General features: G+C 48.7%; 1 long non-coding RNA gene across 2 annotated transcripts; it reads right to left on the bottom strand.

Annotated features, from left to right (window-relative positions):
* Nucleotides 1-7,095: 7,095 nt before the first annotated feature.
* On the bottom strand, nucleotides 7,096-21,063 carry LOC135385451 (uncharacterized). 2 transcript variants are annotated; one of them, XR_010420418.1, is made up of 3 exons: nucleotides 20,951-21,063; nucleotides 10,847-11,356; nucleotides 7,096-10,789 (listed from the first exon to the last, which is right to left on the bottom strand). It is a non-coding gene; the product is annotated as an uncharacterized LOC135385451 (long non-coding RNA). The 2 variants fall into 2 exon arrangements; XR_010420419.1 differs by having other exon boundaries at nucleotides 7,096-11,142; nucleotides 11,219-11,356.
* Between the last annotated feature and the right edge of the window lie 716 nt (nucleotides 21,064-21,779).

The following is a 21,779-nucleotide window of genomic DNA, read 5'->3' as shown; positions in this document are numbered from 1 at the left end:
GCGCGACAGAACGGTACGTGCGGCGATCTTGGTCAGTGGAAGAAAACCTGCCCGGAGGGCAACTGAGGAGGTTGGGGGGCCTCAGACAAAGGGCCGCCCCCTCCTCGCGACCGCGTCACCACAAGTTGAATTCTGATCCATGAATGGGCTGTGATGTCAAATTATGAGTAATGATGTTCTGTGCTGTGATGTTAAATGATGGGTAGTGATGTGATGGCCCGTGATGTCGAATGATGGTCTATGATGTTGTATGTGATGGCTGTGATGTTGTATGATGAGTAATGATGTGATGAATTGTGATGTTGATGCTGAATGATGGGTTATGATGTGATGCGCTGTGATGTTGATGTTGAATGATGTGTTATGATGTCATGGACTGTGATGGTGATGTGATGTTATGGGCTGTGGGAAAGGCCGGACATGATGCGATGTTGAATGAGAATTTTTCGGGAAATGCCGACATATGGACAAGGATGAACATGCGAAATTTGTCGCATGCAACCATGAGCGCTAAGGCCTCTTTTTCGACCTATTTTTACCGCTATTCCGTCGCAATCAAAACCCTCGAAGCGTAGATGTCCGTCTGAGTCGTCCAGACGGAAGACTCCTTTCAGTCCATACCAGGATCCATCTACTCAGAGAGTATGTGGATGCTGAATGTCGTTCTATGATGGGGGCGGGGTGGGGGGGGGAGGAAGGTACCGAAAAGTTCTCGGTCCGACAAGGAAGAGAGCAGTCTAGAGAAATAAACCTTTTTGTTACAATTCGACATACTCACTGCGAAGTTCAACGCACTTCGCAGATTGTCCCTGCATCAGCTCTAGACACTGAAAAAGAAATACGACGCCTGCTCTCCGAAATATGCTTTGACTTCTCCTATCACCTCCGAGTCCTCCGAGAATTTCTTTCCTTTGAAGACTTTTTTTTTTTCAGGTTAGGAAACAAAAATAGCGAAATAGGACAAGATCCTGCGAGTACGACGCATGTTCAATGCATTTAAATCGCAAGTCCTTCAGAACCTGCATAGTCTTGCCTGCATTGCGAGCCGATGCATTCTCATGCAAAAAAAAAAAAAGAACGCCTCTCAGTAGCTTCCAGCGCCGTTTTACTGAGATACCTGTATGAAGGAACTTCTATCAAGGTCACAGCGTCGTGGTCCGTAACATTTTAGTCGACGCGCCATCGGTTGGCACTGCAGCAAATCTGAGAGCGGATGAAAAGAAAAAAAAAGGAAGAAGAAGAAGGAAAGCGCCAGCAGTTCGGGTGTGAGCGCCGTCAGTGTAATATCAGAAGCCATGAGGCGGCCACTGAGAGTGCGTACGCCGTAGGGAGTTCGGGGCTCCGTGCCAGGTGTAGCAGCATCGGTATCGCTGCCTGCTCGTCACCCGCCGCACCCGCGCGGGTGACAATAAACATTCATTCCAACTCCGTCCCTCTTGGCTGCCGGTTGTCTCCTTTTGCCTTCCTCAAGGCATCCACAAACTTGGTGACCCTTCCTTCCCCTTCCGGTATACGGCCACCCGATACCCAGGACATACCCCTCCCTTACTGTTGGTACCATTTCAATTTCGGCGACTCCTCCCGCAAGTGCACCCCGCCCTGCGAATATGCCGGGAAACGCCACAGGGCGTCGTTAGCGGCGACTCGCGACTCCCGAGGCTGTTTCCCAAGTCGCCTTTTCTACATCATCGACCGGAAGTCCAAGACCAGACTGCTGGTCGACACCGGCGCCGCGGTGAGCGTCCTCTCAGCAACGGCGGCGCAACGTCGTCAGAACCCAATTTGGCACCTCACTGCGGTTAACAACACCGGTATTCCAGTCTTTGGCCAGAAGTCGCTTACATTGAACCTCGGGCTCCGTCGCCAATTCACATGGCTTTTCACCATCGCATCGGTGAATCAAGCAATTCTTGGGCTGACTTTCTTGAGCATTTCTCTCTCATGGCGGATGTTGCTCGCCGCCAGCTCATTGATTCTTCCACCTCACTCGGGGTCAATGGAATCAGCGCCAGCTCGCACGTCGTGTTTGGGACCAAGCCGCTATCAGCCCTTCAGTCCCCGTACGCAGACATCCTAAAGGAATTTCCTTCCCCCACCCAGCCTTGCCATTGGTCTCGCCCCGTCAAGCACGACGCTGTCCATCGTATAGTCACAAATGGTCAACCCGCCTTGGTACAGACACAAATGGTATCGCCGCCTTGCCCCAGAGAAGCTGACGATCGCCAAGGAAGAATTTCAGCACATGATCGATATGGGAGTAGCTCGTCCATCATCCAGCAATTGGTCGTCCCCATTACGTATGGTTCCCAAGAAAACCGGGGACTGGCGACCATGCGGGGACTATCGGGCACTAAACTTGATCACCGTCCCCGATCGATACCCGCTACCGAACATCCAAGACTTCGCCGTCAACTTGGAAGGAGGCACCACCTTTTCAAAAATTGATCTTACTAAAGCGTATCACCAGATCCCCATGCATCCGGATGACATTCACAAAACAGCGGTAACAACGCCTTTCGGGTTGTTTGAGTTTCTCCGGATGCCTTTCGGGCTTAAGAACGCTGCCCATACTTTCCAGCGATTTATTGACACCGTCATCCGTGGCCTTCCTTTTGTCTTTGCATTCACGGACGATCTGCTCGTCGCCAGCGCACCTCCTGAGCAGCATCGCATCCATCTCCGCCAGCTCTTTTCACGCCTCGAAGATCACGGCATCATCATCAACACTCAGAAATGCGAATTTGGCGTGGACTGTCTCGAATTCCTGGGTCATCATCTTGATCGACACGGCATCAGGCCGTTGCCCTCGAAAGTCAGGACCGTGCGAGATTTTCCCCAGCCTCAGACGTTCCGTCAGCTACGCCGATATCTTGGGCTGATAAACTTTTATCGGCGATTTATCTCCCAGTGTGCATGAGTTTTGGCTCCGCCAGAGGCCCTCCTTTGCACCTCCCGTCACCCTAACAGCTCCTCTACTTTTCAATGGACAGAAGACGCAGAGCGAGCTTTCAACGAATCCAAGGACGCTCTCGCCAATGCAGTGTTCCTGATTCATCCGCACCACGATGCACCCACCTCTCTCGCTGTCGACGCGTCAAGTACAGCGGTTGGTGCCGTTCTTCAGCAGCTCATCGACCGGGAATGGCAGCCAATCGCATTCTTTTCCACCAAGCTTACCGCAACTCAACAACGTTATAGTGTCTTCGGCCGAGAGCTGCTAGCCGCCTTCTCGGCCGTTAAGCACTTTCGCTACTTCCTGGAAGGACCACCTTTTACCCTGTATACTGACCACCTGCCGCTCGTCTATGCCTTTCGTGCCGCCGGTCAGCAGCACTCGCTTCGTGAGATCCGCCATCTGGCGTTTCTCGCCGAGTTCCCGGTGACGTTGGAGCACGTCAGTGGCCAGCATAACATCTCCGCGGACGTTTTCAGCCGTGCGTCCGCCTTTCCGCCTCCCATGTTCTCCATGGACAGTCTTGCGGAAGCCCAGCAATCCGACGATGAGCGAAGCTGTTCAGCCAGTCCAACACGTCATCACTACGTCTCAAGGACATCACACTTTCTGGCAGTTCTTTGATCATTACCTGTGACGAGTCCACCGGCACACTGCGACCCTAAATTCCCAAGGCCCTTCGCCATCTGGCTTTCCGAGCCCTTCATGAGGTTGCCCACCCTGGAATCGGCGCCACAAGGAAGCTAATTTCCGCCCGATACGTGTGGCCCGGCATAGTCCAAAGACATTCAGTTATGGGCCTCTCGGTGTATTCCGTGCCAGCGTGCCAAGATCAACCGTCACACACGTTCTCCACCGGCCCGTTTCTGGCCTCCCGATCGTCGCTTCCAGGTCATTCACGTGGACCTGGTCGGCCCACTTCCGCCTTCGGCTGGATTCAAATACCTTCTAACCGTCATCGACCGGTTCACCAGGTGTCCTGAAGCAACGCCCATACCCGACATCCGCGCTGAGACTGTGGCTGCTGCCCTCCTGTCCACATGGTTCTCCCGTTACGGTGTTCCAGACGATATAGTCACTGACCGTGGGGCTCAGTTCGAGTCATCACTTTTCCTCGAGCTCTGTCGTCTGCTCGGCGCCAAGCGCTCCAGAACCACATCCTACCACCCCTGTGCGAATGGGCTCGTGGAAAGGTTTCACCGCCAGCTGAAGACCTGCTTTCGCGCCCTGCCGGATCCCAATAAATGGTCCCAGGCGCTCCCGCTCATCCTCTTGCACTTGAGAGCGTCCCTCAAGCCCGATCTTGGGTGCTCTTCGGCAGAGCTCGTTCTCGGCACCACGCTTCGTTTACCGGCAGACCTGATCGTCCAGCAATCCCCCACTCCTGCACCTTCGCACTACGCTTCCTTGCTCAGCGACGTCTTCAAGTCCCTCGCCGCAACGCCGCCTCGTTACCCTCACTCCCGCCCCACGCACGTGCCCTCTGCTTTGGCCACGTCCACCCACGTTTTTCTCCAGCTTCCTGCTCCTCGACGCTGCCTTCAGTCTCCGTACGCGGGTCCGTACCGTGTGGTCACCCGCTCCGCTAAGACCTTCGTTCGAAGTCGCAGGACAGCACCAGACCGCTTCCATTGACCGCTTGAAGCCGGCTCTCGTGGACCCGCAGCCTGCCGCACCTCAAACCCTCCTCGTCGACCCTGCCCTCTTTCCGGCGCCCGCGTCGGCCTTCCCGTCCCCAGCCAGGCACGTCACTTGGAGCCCTTCCGTCGCGTCTGCGCCGCACCTGAAGAGAGGGTGGGGCACGTGTAGCAGCATCGGTATCGCTGCCTGCTCGTCACACGCCGCACCAGCGCGGGTGATAATAAACGTTCATTCCAACTCCGTCCCTCTTGGCTGCCGGTTATCTCCTTTTGCCTTCCTCAAGGCGTCCACACCAGGAACTGAAACCGAAGCAAATATGGGTTCGGTTACGGTTACGGTTGAGTTCCCGAATTTCGTAAGGGATCCGGTTCCAAGATTTCAGGTTTTGTCATTTACGATTATCAGTAACCAATGTAGCTTAACCAACATATATGTCGGTTTTCAACTTGGAGCTGCACACATCGCATGGATACGTTAGGCAAGTAGGCGTCAAACTCTCAGAATTGAAGTCATAAAATATCCGGCTAATTTGAACACGGGCAGCAATACTATGTTGCGAATATATGCTGACAGCAAATATTAGAAGTGCTAGTAAGCCGTCGTTATGGCCACCGCGAAGGTTTGTATATGCTGTAACCAACTGCGGCTGCGTGCAGAATCTTATTTGTCGATTGGATGCGGTAAAGATATACGCTACTCCGAAAGTCGCGTTATCGAGGGCATACTAATACTATCATGTTTCTGTGGTTTCCGGCTACGTAAATACGGTAGGATAAAACGCGTCACACGCAACCAAGATTTATTGTGGCGGACAGAACGTAGTATATGCGAAAAGAAAGAAAAGATAGGAAGGAAAACCAAGTCAGAGGAGGACTTCGATGTACGACATGTTACGGCGCACCATCGTGATGTGTTTTAAACTATATTCACATCAGTTTATCCTTCGAGGAGAGAAAATTAACTCCAGGCTATACCTATGGGCAATTCCCTTTCAACGCTGACCTGTGTTGGCGGCACAGGTACGGCAATGCTGACAAGTTGATACAATTCCTTCATGACGAATCTATTCCTTCCCCAGTACATGAAGATACTTTCTGCTCTTTTTACCCCTGGTTCGTTGCTGGATGCGTCCAAAAGCTGTTCAGTAGTGGCTCTCATTCCTGGAGGAACATGTCCTAGTCGTCAGCATTTTCTTCAGGCATGTCTTCATCAGTGCTTGTAAGCCCGTTCTCGTCTTTTCCGCTCGTCGCTCCCAGGCTTGAACTGATTACTACGCTCTTTGAAAAAATAGATTATACCCAAATCTTATGCAGTATAGAATCTTTGTCAGTGAGATCACTCTTTTTTAACGTAATGTTCGCTCTTTTTTTCGAAAGCGTGTTACACTGCTGTCCAGGAGTGTAACTTAACCCTGCAAGGCAGTAAAAATTACTTTGCGTGGATCCGGGGTAGAATTATGTTACCGTCTTTCACTTACCTTACTTTGTTAGTGCGTTTTGTTTATTGATGGAGGGTGTCCCTTTAACGTTCAGGTCCTGTGCCTGACGTCGCGCTGGGCTTATACAAACTGAGAAAGGTTATATCGACGGGTATACAGACGCTGAGACTTGGACTGACAACGGATGGCTCACTAACACGCACATACTATGGCGATCACTGGCAAGGCACGATTTTGGAGTACAGGTAATCAACGGACGAGAACCTGCGTATTCAGCGTGGTTAGGCAACGTCGTGGTCGTCATAGCAGGGTAAATAGAGTATCCGAAGAGTAAGGCGGGGCGATCAGAGTAAAGATGGGCAGAAAATAGTATAAAAGACTGTAAAAGTCAGTTACACTCCATTTCCTGATTTTCTTTTTTTCCTGAGAGCGTACGATCCGGTAAGTGGTATTAGTGAGTTTTAGTATATCGTATACTATCGCGTTGCGTACGCAAGGGATAGCGTTGGTGGTTCTGCGCACGCGCTAAACATAAAGAGAGCTTTGCGCATTGCGCAGAACCACCACACTATCCCTTACGTACGCAAAAGCGACAACGTACGATATACTAAAACTCATCGCTTACCGGATCGTAAGTCACTATTATGCCAAGCGAACGTAAGCTCACTCTTATGTTTTGCGGTTCGGTTTATGGTTTCCGTTAATGGACGCTAGAATTATTAGGGATTATTAGGGAACGTTAGGGAGTAAACCGGATTTTGCAGCTCCCGTACGCCAACAAATACGGTTGAGGTGGACCGACCGTATCTGGGCGGAAGCGCAGACACTCGCCATTTAGCAAACCGGAGTGAACCGGAGACACGCTCGCTCCGGAGAGATGCCTATGGCGGTGGTGATGAAGCAAAATGAGCGGCGTTGAATGTCAGTTTCCGTTTCGCCAGCGCCAGCCGGGATTGGAATGTCAATACATTTTCTGGTCCTAGCACACTGAATTGCTTCGCGGGTGACTGCGCATAGAGAGACATAACCGTCGATGTTTGGTCGATGACGCCCTTTGTTAAGCTTGTTCGTACGTTTCAAATTATGGCAGACTTCGCAACAAATTGAGAGAGCTACAGAGCATATTGACGTGGCGAGCGTTGAATGACAGCTGATTTATTTCGGCACACCTACATACGAAGAATGTTCCACTGTGCAACGCATAAAATGAACAGAAAGCGCTAGTACGCAGTCGAAGTACACTAACTTGGCGTTGTGTTGTCCTATCTTCTCTTCGCGTTGTCTTGGCGCCGTTATTCAGTAGTAGCAATGTACCAACTTTGGCACTGTGTTGTCCAATCTTCTCTTCGTGTTCTATTGGCACTGTTATTCGGTAGTTGCAATGTACCAACTTGACGTTGCGGTGTCCTATCTTCTCTTCGTGTTCTCTTGGCACCGTTATCCAGTAGTAGCAATGTACCAACTTGACGTTGTTGTCCTATCTTCTCTTCGTATTGTATTGGCACCGTTATTAAGTAGTAGCAATGTACCAACTTGGTATTGTGTTGTCCTGTCTTCTCTTCGTGTTGTCTTGGTACCGTTATTCAGTAGTAGCAATGTACCAACTTTGGCTTGTGTTCTCCTATCTTCGTTTCGTGTTGTCTTGGCGCGTTATTCAGTATAGCAATGTACCAACTTTGGCGTTTGTTGTCCTATCTTCTCTTCGTGTTGTCTTGGCACTGTTCTTCAGTAGTAGCTATGTACCAACTTGGCGTTATGTTGTCCTATCTTCTCTTCGTATTGTCTTGGCGCTGTTATTCAGTAACTGCAATGTACCAACTTTGGCGTTGTGTTGTCCGATCTTGTCTTCGTGTTGTCTCGGCACCGTTATTCTGTAGTAGCAATGTACCAACTTTGGCATTGTGTTGTCCTATCTTCTCTTTGTGTTGTCTTGCCGCCGTTATTCAGTAGTAGCAATGTATCAACTTGGCATTGTGTTGTCATATCTTCTCTTCGTATTGTCTTGGTGCCGTTATTCAGTAGCAGCAGTGTACCAACCTTGACTTGTGTCTTTTGTTGTTGTCTTGGCACCGTTATTCAGTACTAGCAATCACGACCCACTAAATAAGACAGGAAACCTGACCATTCAGCGCACCCCGTACGGAAAGGATACTGGAACAATAGTTGGCAGCGCTCCCGCTAGATGGTGCGCGAAGCCCTCTGTCGTTTCGGTTATGGTGTATGCTGTGTACGCTATGCGAGAGAATCGATTTAAAGACGTTTCTGCGTGCTACTCAACCTATGAGGTCAAATTGCACAGTTAAAGGAGCGTTAAAGTAGTATCTAACATGGCCAAAAACTGCTGTCATCTTGTAAAGCAGTATGGGAAAAGCATTCCCACAAAATATTTCTGTCCAAAGTTGTTTCACCACGGTGCAATTAATTTGGAAAATCGCTGCCGCGGTGACAGGCCGGAGCGCTCCAACTGCAGACCACACCCACTCTACTGTGACGTTGGTGGTAGAGAGACCCTCATTCGTTCGGTAGGAAAAACCGTCTGCTACGAACATTGCGAGCGGTTTCTTGTTAACTTCTATTCTTTATATGATTTATATCACGTTTTGTAAGAAAAGAAAACAAAGCATACATGCAGCCTGAGAGAATATGATTACGATCACAAGAGTAATATATCCGTGGCTTCTGTGCAATCTCAGAATTCACAGTAGGAGAAAGCAAGCTATGGCGGCGGTATTGTTGCGCCACCTGTTAGCCACTGAACCAACTGCGCGGTGAAAACGGTCGGACAGGCTGTACACTGTTGACAAGCACAGGATTTTCGCTGTACAAGCGCAGTTAATTTCGGGCTGCACCAATCGTTCTTCCCGTGATGTCTGCGGTCCCAAAAAGATCGTGGTTGTGTCGTGGACAGCCTTCAAACCCTCCATTTCGGACATCACGTAGCCGGAGAACGCATGGGGTCTCCGAAGCGGTAGCAGACGTTCCGGCCTGCGCGATGTTGCTCACCTCGATCATGTGTTCCCAGGGCCAATGAGAAGCGTCCTCACCACTTGCGCCACACAGTGACGCGTGTGGTGGCGCTCATCACATGCCTATCGTGAAGGCGAAGGAGGGTCTTCCGCGCACGGGAGGTTCGGGGAGCTATTACAAGCGTCCCAATTTCGCTACGGTTTCACTAATTGTGGGAAAACTGTTTTCGGCCGCCTAACATTCCATGCTGACCAAAAACAGAAACAAAATTGTGGGCCTCTAGACTGCTCCTTTAAACTCCTCTCCAAATCAAGTGCGCTCATGTTTTCTGTGAGAGCAGCACATTGCCGCTATTTATCGCTGTACAATGTAGTTTGTCTACCGCTTGAATTTTCGTGCGCCCAGATTCACAAGTGAAACTTTAAGTGAAATATAAATAACCACACAAGAGGACTTTTCGCTTACACATCAAGAAGTACAATACAGTTTATACACTCATCACGAAGTACAATGCAGTTTGTATAGAATACTATGCAATAGCATCTCAGAGTTTGCACACTTTTCGGGAGACAGGTTTGTTGTGCAAAATCTTCTTGTTTTTGTTTTGCTGTGTAACGTGAGCACTTATCTTTGTTATGAACGGCCATGCTAACTTTTTTAGAACTGTCTGGACCAGTACTGTCCTATGTGCTACAGTGTTGTCAGTTCTACAAATTAACAAAGCATTGTCGACGACAGCCCAAGTCAGCCTAGTTACGAATCAGCTCAGTGGCTTCGGTATTTCTAATAATATGTTCCTCATGGTACAAGCTACATTTTCAAGTGTCACTAAGAAGCTCACAAACCGTGAGTTTGGATACGAAAGGCCACCGCGGTCCAACTTGTTGATCACAGCTAGAGTAAGCATTATCTGACTTGCATTTGACTCTTTCGAGGCACCCAACGCAGTTGATCTTTGTCTCAATGACTTTGACCAGGTATCCAGCTATAAGACCAACGGTGGATGATTTAATTCCAGGACATGGTGCCGCTGAAAATCTGGCAACAGTTAGTGCATGTTCGTCACTCAATCACCATTGCCCCATTCGTACCTGATGTTGCTTTGAGTTGACCCAAATATGGCTGCAGTACTTCTGCATTTTGTGGAGGGATCTGTGTCGTAAACCCTGCGGTATCTTTAAGGAGCCCGCGCAGTTGAAAGACAGAATTTTAAACATTTACACTTGGAGATGGCTTTACGAGTCCAGTCACCACAATTTTGTGGAGTGTAGACAAAGCAGCATATGCATCGGTCTGGTCATTTGACCCATTAAGTTGCCGTATGGCTGAGAACGAAGATTCCACTTCATCAGAAGAATACTTAAACGTTAGGACATAATTAAAACCGTGAGTGAGCAAGTAGCGAGTGCATAGAACAGTGGCCTTCGTAGGTTTCTGATGAGAGAAAAGCTGCCTTAGCCGGTGCTACTTGCTTCCAGTGATCGATGTATTTTAGAAAGGTGCCTTCAAGCCAAAAAAGACGAGGTGGAAGAGAGTAAACTTAAGTCAGGGTAAGTAAATGGTTGTAAATGGAGGTTAGAAACCACAGCTACGAACATTTCATCGTTCTCACTGTAAAATGGCATTCTCATTGGGTCACAACGGAAGATATGGAAACTTGTGCTCTTTATATTGTGCAAGGTGAATGACTTGCAGACCTCAAGAAATTTGATTATTGAATGGCTGCCATCGAACCCTGTGATACCAACGTTGTGCCCATAATGCTGAAGGTTACTCAACTCTGCAGTCACCTAAATTAAAGAAAAATTAAAGAAACGTCTGCATAATCAATGCGAAATGTGACTTACCTCAGGTACCTCAGAATACGTCAACCTCAGAATACGTCAACAGCGCGTTTCACATTCATTTTTTCGAGGTTGTCTGGAAACAGGTGCTTTAGGGGTAGGCCACGTACTAGTTTAATGCCAACCTGCCTCTGCTGAATCCCAAGGAGCATTCTCAAATACTTTAGGTTCATGAACTTTCCGTTGTTGCAGAATAGTCGGTTGTGTGCCAAAAATTGTGACCATAGATTCTTTATTATATAGCAGTACTCGAATGATAGGAACAGTGGACGTTTTCCATCTAGCGGGTGCCTGCGAGTCTAAATGCAATATGTAAACTATGCAGTAATATTAATGTACAAACCAAGCACATATTGGACAACTGGAAGAACTGACCTGTTGGACAGGATAGAGAACAGTTTGGTGCTTGTGGGGTGGTTGTCTGCGACAATGCGCAACACCTTAAATCTGGCTTTTTCTACACTGTGTAGAACACTTGTTGTATTAGCATGCAGCTGTGTTCCCGTGAAAACCCTGGTGAAGAAATATCCAACGGGAATTCTCAAACACAAAGGGTCATGTGAAAAGCATTGTGTGCTACAAGTCGTCATAGAATGTTTGGTAATACACCTGCAATGAGTAGACAGCCCAACAAAAATGAAGCATGCAAATGTGTGGCAACCTCTTTCTCGCTACTGCCTGCGCCTCCAGATGCATCAATCAAGACAAGCCCATGGGCTGCATCTGCGTGCCGGTTGCAGAATGTTACAAGACGAATGATCATCTCATCCAATATTAGGAATGCAAAACGTGCCTCTCAAGCTGTACAGCCCGCAGGCAGCCGCGCGGACCAATGACGGGCGAAGACCCTGACAAATCCGGCGCGCGTCACCTCCCAGCAACAGTCCTACGTACGTTTACTTAAAATCAATTAATAAACCTTTTAATTAAGGAACTTTGGTCAAAAGCGAGATGGTAGAACTGGAGACAATCCTCGTTGAAAGTCATTTTATCTTTTAAAAATCCAGAAAAGAGCGCGTGCAGTGAAATATCCGTCCCTGAATTTCGGTATGCAAATGATCCGAAACCGAAACAGCGCGCCCCAAGAGCGCATCATCTACGCCGACGGAGGCTTATCTCGGTGATGGTGTGGTGGTGGTGGTGGTAGTGAAAAACTGCTCACCGATGTCGGCCACGCTTTAAGCGGGCAACGTCACGACTAAGCGCAGAAAAAAAAAAGAGGACGCATTAAAAAAACATAAAAAGAAGAAAATAAGGATGGATTGTGGGAAGGGCCCGGTGCTGCGTACTAGAGGCACAGAATGAGATTGGTGTCCCTCGAAAAAATGATTATAGCCGCCGTCCGCTTGTGTCTTTGAGCGGCCGTCGAACCACCAAGTAGTAGTTCTGATGTGCACGTAGGTATGGGGTGCCCTTGGGGTAAGAGCTTGTTTCTTGCTTCATTGTAGGCGGAGCATTCAAAGAAGATGTGTTGCAGAGATTCGGGGATTGCAGGATAGTGGCGGCAGGCAGTAGTATGGGAGAGCTTGCGTCGATGAAGCCCTCTGTATGTAAAGGCAGAACCAGTCCGGAGCCGGTGAAGAACAGTGGTAGTGGCCCTGTTGCAGGATCTGGAGGACAACAGGGTTCTGGCATGGGATATCGCCCATCGGGAGGATGAGCTTGAGTCAATCACAAGGCCGGTTGCAGTTGGTCTAGGATATTCGTCAGAAGGGAGAGGGAAGGGGCTGCTGCAGTGAAAGTGTGCTTCTTTCGTGAGTTTGTCGGCCGCCTCATTTCCAGGCAGACCAACGTGAGAGGGTATCCACTGAAGAGTAACTCTGGTTCCATTTTCCTCAGCGAGACAGAGGGCACGTTGTGATCACCTGACCAAGGTGGATTGATTATCCATGTCAGATACCTTAAAGTGGGCAGCAGCAGAGTCGGTTAGAACGACGACTTCCTTAGAGTTGGACAGGTTAGCAGCGATGGTGGCATGTAGAATGGCGCAGAACTCTGCAGTGGATGAAGAGATACAACGCCGATCGAGCTTGACAGACCACTGTGTGTTAGAGGAAGGGATAACGTAGGCAGAAGAAGCTGATCCAGTGATAAGTGAGCCACCAGTAAAAAATGTGAAGGTGATTGCGAAAGTTAGCTTCAATATGGTCGAGAGCTTTACTGCGGGCTACGACGGCAGAACAGTGTTTTTTTTTTTTTTTTCGTGGCGTTCACGCATAGCGGGGAAGGTAATGGCGACGTATTCCCTGCAGGGCGGTGAGCTGGGTCGGCTTATGCAGGCGAGTTTTTTGCTGTGCTTCTTCATGAACGATCTGCAGAGCTTTCCGACAGAGGTATTGAAGCATTTGCTCAGTTGAGAAATAGCGGAGGCGCCAGAGGAGCCTTGATGAAGCCTTGAGACGATAGCATAGACCCCTTTCTCGGCATGTAAGCCGAGTGGCCATTCACTCACATCCAGAAGGGGCTCCTCGACGTCCGACGAGCTTGGTAGTCCCAGTGCGATGCGTACACCAGCCCTATGTAGCCTTTCCAGACGCTGCCAGCCAGAGGATGATGGATTGATGATGGAGAGGGAATAACTGATCCGGCTAAGGGACCAGGGCTCGGTATAGGGTGAGCATTGACCTTGGATTGTTAACCCCAAGATTTTCCGCAGAGAAACTTCAACATTTTTAAGAGACGTTGACTGCTTGCTACCGAGTTTTCAACTTGATTAGTCCATGAAAGCCTTGTCTCAAATGTAACACCCATATAGCGGACTTCGTTAACTCTTGGGATAGTTGTACCATTAAGTGTGAGCGCAGGAAAACTGTTCGGGATGTGTACTCCTGGAGGTGCTCAGACGAGAGAGACGGTGTTGGCAGGGGAAGGTTGAAGGCCCTTGGCAGCAAGGGTTTGAACTAGATGGTCTAGAGTGGATTGAGCTGACATTTGAAGATGGTTCTTGAATTTGCCTTGAACCAGAATGCACATGTCATCGGCGTGAATGAGATACTTTCTGGGATATCGTGTAGAGGGAGCTCCGAAGTGTATATCCGATCAAGCGAAATTGAACAGAATAGGGAACAAAACTCCACCTTCAGGAACACCTCTCGTTAGAAGTCTGGCTGAATTGGAGTGACCCTCAATAGAGACGACGACTATTCTGTTGCAGAAGTAGCCCTCGATAAAATTGCCGAGCTTCCCAGTGATCTTTGCCTGCATCAGAGGGAGGATGATGGCTTCATGAGTAATGGAGTCAAAAGCTTGTTTGACATCCACAAAGTTGATGCCTTTGGAGACAGCCTGTTGGAGACATGCAGAAAGCTGGATAAGGGCATCAGACGCTCCCCGGTGGCGACGATAGGCACACATATGGTCTGGTACGAGATTCCTAGATTCAAGCGCCCCAGCACACACATGATTTAAGAGTTTATGGGCCGGAAGTTTGAGAGATCCATTGTATGTTTACCACGCTTGGGGATCGGTATGACCGTTCCGCGCTTCCAATCTTGAGGTAAGCAACAAGAGTTCCAGATAGAATTGTATAGACCCAGAAGCACAAGGAGAGCATGTTGATCCAGGTTTTTCAGCATCTGATAGCTGACTTTATCGGCCCCATGCGATTTACCGGGTTTACATTTATTTAGAGCGTCTCTTAATTCGGCTAACGTGAAGTTGTCATCTTCAGGATCTGATGTAATGGGAGGTGAGCAGGTAGTGTTTACTGGGAAGGATGCAGGGGCTGGCACAGTTGAAATCGAGTCGGCGAAATTATTGGCAGCGGCCACTAGGCTGCAGTTTAAATCCAGGGCAAGACCAGCAAGAGGTCTTCTGGGAGCGGAAGAGCCATCAAGTGAGCGGATGATATTCCAGACACACGAGGTAGGACTATGGGTTGGGAAGAGGGAGTGAGGCAGTGAAGCGATGCCATTGTGCACGACTGAGATGGGAAGAGTAACGACGAAAACTGGCGGACAACTTCTTGTATTGTACCCAGTCAGCAGTGGAGCCAGTGCGTTGTGCTCTACGGAAGGCGCGACAACGGGCTGCTCAAAGTGAGAGAATTGCCCACGGAATTGGTAAGGTTCCGGAACATGTCCCAGTTTGTAACAGAGTAGGTCCGGAGAGTGACAGAGGCCTTCTGTGGGGGGAAGATGAAGATAGGAAAGTGATCCGAGCCCGAGGGGTCAGGTTGAATCTTCCACAGGAGAGGAAAGCCGGGAGACACTAGTGTGATATCTAGATCACTGTGGTCCATTTGGAGCTCTGAAGAATGTAGGGTCTCCATCATTTAGAATCGCCAGGTTGGAAGAATTTAACCAAGTAACAAAGCTGTTTCCATTATAACAGTCGACGGCATTGCCCCAGAGGCCGTGCTTTGCATTTAGGTCGCCTCCGATGATGATAGGCCCAGGACAGGATTGCAGAAGACTGGAGAAAGTATTCGCGAAGAACCGCTGGCTGTCATATCGATGGGAGACTATGGTGGTGACTTTCCGTGCTACTTGGAGTTTGCAGGCGATAAATTCAGCAGTAGAAGAGCAGATGTGCGACAGGTCGATTGGTGTATGATTTCTGTTCTTATGAACAAAGATGGAGGCCCGTGGGCGGCAATCAGGATGAGATGCTGCAGAGCGGTAGCCGATTTAGTTGGAGAGACGGAAATGAGCCTCAGCAAGGCTTTCAGAAATTAGCAGAGCGTGGAAAGTTTGCTTCCTGACAGATGTCATGAAGTTTGTTGGCAAGGCTTCTAGCATTCCATTGAAGTAAGTGAGGGGCGTAAGGCTTGGAGACATGCATTGGAGATGAGCTGTTGCTTGCGATGAGGTTTGCAAGAAGGAGGGCGAGGAGACTCCGACACATAGTCTCACAGCTCATATTACAAGTCGGGAAGATGACTGAGGATGACAGATTCGGGGGGGGGGGGGGCGAGAGTTTTTTGAATTTCAGGGATGGAGCCAGCGTTGGGCAGAGCCTTGACGACAGCCCGAAGTGCAGCTAAGAGAAACGGAATAACGTGAACCAGAAGAGTACGTTCAGCAGTGACCTGCGTAGTGTTGGGCTTGGGTGTGTGCTTGCGGGAACGTTCCGGACGGACATTGTGGGAGGTGAAGCCACAGCATGTCAGGCGCTTGAAGTGCTTGTGCGTAGGATGACTTGGAGGAGGTCGATGGTATCTGACGCGGCTTAGTAGAACGAGGCTTGGGGATGGGAACAGACGTGACCTTTACCTCCATTCGTTTGACTTTATCTGAGGCTTTGCCTGTTTTCATAGGCTTCCGTTGAGCACGAGAAGGATTCTCAGTAGTCTCACTGACCAGCTTCAGACTGGGCAAAGCCGATGCCTAAAGCGTTAACCTGCCTGAGACGGCTGTCGATTTGACTACGTGGAGAACAGCTAGTCGCCTCGGGTACCCGAGAAGGATGCTGTGTGGTCACCCGAACAATTAGCACATCTCGGTTCTCTCTGAGTGGTGCAATCCTTGCGATCATGGGGAGGTGCGACAGCGAGTGGGACCCCGGCAGTATTTCGCCACGTAGCCAAAACGTTGGCATTTAAAGCGCTGTGTTACAGCAAAGTGTTCGATGGCCCCGTGACTGTTAAATCCGATACCGACAGAGTCCGGAAGCTTGACATTGGTCTGAAAAGTTAGAACGACTCTGTCTGTGGGCAGCTTTTCCACAGATACGTCTTCTAGGCGGAGTATTATATACTGACGACGAACAGCCGTGACGCCAACCGCTGCCACGCAGGAAAGGATCTGCTGTTCTGAATATTGTTTGTGCACTCTAGAGATCCTACCTACTTTACATGAGCAGGAAGGGGGTATCTTAGGCACAACTGAAATACCACTGAGAGAGGACAACTCGAGCAGAGAGGTTGCAGCTTGTTGAGAGCCTACGGTGACAGTCAAACTGCCGTCCCCACCAATGCGATGGCTCTTGATTCGTTCCTGAGAGGTGGTGAGGATTACGCGTGCGAGCTCATTTGGGTTGGCTTGCATGAGCGATTCGCCTTCGTTCGTGGGCCGGAAGGCGATGGGTATTCCCATTTTCTGTTCTTTTTGTATGAAACAACAGTGTAGGGAGTGTCGTCATCTAAGTCTTCATTACTGTGAAGGACGATTTCACGGTCAGGACTGTTGTCACGCGAGGCGTTGCTAGACACAACTGAGTGGTTATCTTCTTCTACTTTACGTCTTTTTCGGCGTTCGGAGAGAGGCCTACCTTCTCCGTTCAGTGAAGAAATTCTGGTCTACTTGGTCAAGTTGACGGGAACATCTTCGGTTTCATCCATGGCAAACCAGCGCAACGGCGGGCCGCGCAGATTCATTGAGGAGCCAGATACAGCCACAGCGGCTTCGGGAAGCTCCGATGGAAGGGTAGATAAGGCAATAACAGTGACTAAGCACGCGGCGAAGAACGGTCAGATACAAGATACGGGTGTGCTGACCTTGGACGAGCAGAAACGTTTGCGTCCGCACTGCTCGAAGGTCAGAACTGAACTGAGGCTTATCTTGGTCGGAATGCGGTGGTGGTGGTGGTGGTGATGGCGATAGGGCTTGCCGTTGTCGGCCTCACGTATGTGGGCAACGTCACGACTGACGCCCTGGGGGAATGTGCGTCCTGGGCCGACTTCTAAGGGAACTGGAATGCGGTTTATCTGGCCAGCAGACCCGCACCTACTCCAATCATCTTCATCGTTCCAACTCACGTGGCCTTCTGACGTGAATGACCGCTGTGCTGCCTACGTTCCTGGTTGCCGCGGTTTCGGTTTCGACTCATTTCCATATCAAAATTCGGAGATGCACGTGACATGTTTCAGGATTTGTTGGACGTGGAATTGCTATCAACGAGCATAGTCTCTGATTCTGATATCTCGCTTTTGCCCGAAGTCTCATAATTAAAAAGTTAATTAATGATTTTGTTTTATAATTAGTCATCTTGTAGTTGCATACTTTCTTCGAGAGGATGTCCGCCTCCCGTAGAACTGCAATAACGGCATCTTTGCTACTCTCACAGCCTTTTTATAAAAATTCTGCCAATGGTAAAAATAAACACCCACATAGTACAGCAAAAAGGGTCACTTTGAAGTCACCATGACACGTGTGGCATGGTTGGAGGAGGGGGGGGTTCTGTGAGCGCCGGGTGTGCTTGTTTTTGTAAAAACCGTGACAGTGACCCTCCGAAACGTACTGGGCCGGAACAGATACGGGTTTGCAGAACTCGAGTAACAAATAGTTGCGTTGATCAGTTACCTTTCGGAGGAATGTTGTGAGCTATCATTTGGTTTTGCGGGCAAGCAATTTTTCAAGTAATCTGATTACAATTTTCGGTGACCGCTTGCTCCGTAACCGATAACTTTTCAACCAAAGGCTCATTCATTGACAAGGCCACCCTGCAGGTCCATCTAGCCCATCCCAGCGTTTCGTATCTTTGTTCTGCTTTCCACTACAATAAGTAGATGTCGTTGTAAAAGCATTTCGTACGTGCATTTTCAGTTTGACTAGGGACACTTTAATCTATTCCTACCGTAACCTACCGTGTGCAGAGTAGGTTATGCTTTTTTGGCCGTGTTTTCTTATTCAGCTCGAGTAACCCGCGAGGTGGGTATAACATGGCGTCACGTGACCCTATATAGAGTAGCCACCTTCGACAGGATTTTTCGAACGCTTGGAGTTACTCAGCGCGTTCTGAGCTGCAAGATGAAGAACGTTGAAGTTTCGAGCACTGCTTTGCGCCAAATTCGTATGGGCATTCAGAGAGAGGAATGTGGACAATCTGGTTCTGTTTTCTTAGAATTCAGTTGCTATTGGGTGCACTTGGGTGTTATCGCTTGCTATTTTTTATCGTGTGTTTTACTTGCTGTGTATCAAGCACTGTGTTTCACTTGCTGTGTATCAAGTCCTCAGTAAACGTTGCATGTAACCTGATATAGTCAAGCCTGATATTCCTCGATAATTATATTCAAAGGGGGTGTAGTTCGTTATCAGGGCTTTAAAAATTACTGAAAGCGTTTGAAAGGTAACAATTGCATGTGTGAATGAAAAGTGTCATATACGGGAACGGTCTAAAAGCTTTATTTATATGCATGAATAACACCATACAGCAGGACGAATAATGCCTTCCTAAGCCCAACGAATTTGGAGGTTGCCATCTTGTGAAAGGTATGTACGTTAGGGCAGGTTAGCGCACTTCGGTGAGGTTAGTTGAAGTTAGGCCAGGGCATAATTGGGGAGAGGGGGTGAGGTAGCCTCTAGGCGGTGCCGACATAAATATTGCACATGTCAGTGGAAGCGGGTCATATACGGAGACTAAAATAAAACAATTATAAAACTGTGTGGTCTAGAATCTTTTTTGTATGCATTTGAATAACACCATACAGCAGGGGAAACACTGCACTGCTAAGCCTAACGGATTTGGAGGTTGCCATCTCGTGAAAGGTATGTACCGTTAGGTTAGGTTAGGTTAAGTCAGGGCATATTTGGGGAGAGGGGAGCAAGGCAGGCTCGAGGCGGTGCCGACATAAATATTGCACATGTCAGTGAAAACGGTTATATATGGAGACAAATAGAAAACAACTATAAAATTTAGTGGTCTATACAATATTTTTATATGCATTTGAATAACACCATATACCAGAAGGAACACGGCCTCGCTAAGCCTAACGGGTTTGGAGGTTGCGATAATTGTGAAAGGAATGTACATTAGGTTAGGTTAGGGTACCTCGGTGAGGTTAGTTCAAGTTAGGTCAGGGCATCCTTGGGAAGAGGGGAGCGATGTAGCCTCGGGGCAGTGCCGGCATAAATATTGCACTGAAAGCGGGTCATATACGGAGACGAAAATAAAACAATAATAAAATTGAGTGGTCTAGAACCTTTCTTATATGCATTTGAATAACACCATACAGCAGGGGAAACACTGCACTGCTAAGCCTAACGGATTTGGATGTTGCCATCTCGTGAAAGGTATGTACCTTTAGGTTAGGTTAGGTCAGGGCATATTTGGGGAGAGGGGGGCAAGGCAGCCTCGAGGCGGTGCCGGCATACATATTGCATATGTCAGTGAAAACTGGTCATACACGGAGACAAACAGAAAACAATTATAAAATTGTGTGGTCTAGAATCTTTTTATATGCATTTGAATAACACCATACACCATGAGGAACACGGCCTTGCTAAGCCTAACGGATTTGGAGGTCGCCATAATTGTGAAAGGTATGTACCGTTAGGCTAGGTTAGCGCCACCTCGGTCAGGTTAGTTCAAGACTTCAAGTTAGGTCAGGGCATACTTGGGAAAAGGGGGGGGGACGTAGCCTCGAGGCGGTGCCGGCATAAATATTGAACATATGAGTGAAAGCGGGTCATATACGGAGACTAAAATAAAACAATTATAGAATTGTGTGGTCTAGAACCTTTTTTATATGCATTTGAATAACATCATGCAACAGGAGAAACAATATCCTGCTAAGCCTAACGAATTTGGAGGTTGCCATATTGTGAAAGGTATGTAAAGGTATGTAGGTTAGGCTAGGGCACCTCGGTGAGGTTAGTTCACGTTAGGTCAGGGCAGATTTGGGGGGGGGGGGTCCATAGCCTGAAGCGGTGGAGGCACCAGACTGCGTCGCCGAAGTGTATTCACCTCCTCAAACGCAAACATCCAATTTGAAGATGAAATTTGGCTTTCATCCGCGAAAATGACTTCCACTGGTATCAAAGACTCATGAAGCTAAGTAGTCAATCAACGATATCGGCTTTTTTAAACACGGAAGATCATCTTACGAAGCAATCGAGCATTTTAGTTGTTTCGAGCCAGTGAACTTTGAGATCAGGAATTTCGAGATGAGCGAACTGGTGTTCTGAGGTTGGAACAACATAGAAGGGACACTCACATACAAGGCCTCAAGTTGCCGGTAATCCAGAAGATGTGGGTTCGAGTCCTACAGCTTGCTAACCTTTTCAGTGACTTTCATCTTTCATCGCGAATTTCGAGATCTTTTGCACTGCGTGAAGCTCTCTTTCTGTTATGGGCGTGCGCAGAACCATGAACGCTATCCCATGCGTACGCAAAGGCGATAGCGTATGATCTACTAAAACTCTCTAACGTCATTCAATTGCACCGTACCTTTCGACTTTAACGGGTTTTAGCAGTCCCCGACAGCTACCCGCAGTCGCGGCCAGAAACGGAGTATCACTGCACGCAGAGCTAAAGAGAGACTCCCACATAGGTCAGGCACCTGTAACGTGCTCCGGTTGGTTTGTCAGAATCACGCGCCTAGGAGCTATAATATTCAAAACGGCACTTCTTACTTTCTCGCTAGCGCACCTGCGTCTGCGTGAGTCAGCGGCTGAGGAGGCTGCGAAGAGACGGCTTGATGATGTGTTCTTTTCTTGAAAAAGTGTGCGACGGGCTTACTCTTGTGTTATGATGTGTATCTGTGCGTGTTACACTGGTTCTCGACCAAGATATCGGGCATCCTATCAGATATTGTGATATTGTCGTCAGTTGAAGCCACGTTGAACCCGTCTGGTTTCGAACATGGTGTCAACAAAGATCAGCCTGCAGCGTACGTACTTTGCTTCGCTGAGATTTGCTCGACGCATTGTATGCAACGAAAGGATATCGCCAACCTTGTTCGTTATAAGGAATAGACTGTGTGTGTGCTTTGCAAGTTTGAACTTGATCACAGCTGTTATTAGGGATCGACTGTGTGTGCGCTTTACAAGCTGCATGTGTTAGCAAACGCGACAGTTAGGGCGCTTTACGCGCTGCGCTTATTCATGTTTTATGCGTCTGAGCCAACGTGATGCGTCAATAAATGTTTGTTTTTTGCCCAGAACATTCCAGAGTTGTTTTCCAGTTATTTTGGGATCACGGAACGCTCGACACGAAAGCCAGTAGAAGTCGATGGAAGCTGGGAACGGCCGAGCGGCGAGCCGAACGGGAAGTCTCC

This window comes from Ornithodoros turicata, chromosome 2, assembly GCF_037126465.1.
Source record: "Ornithodoros turicata isolate Travis chromosome 2, ASM3712646v1, whole genome shotgun sequence".
Lineage (NCBI taxonomy): Eukaryota > Metazoa > Arthropoda > Arachnida > Ixodida > Argasidae > Ornithodoros > Ornithodoros turicata.
Note: the sequence above shows the minus strand (reverse complement) of the source record. Positions and strands in the feature narration are given on the sequence as shown.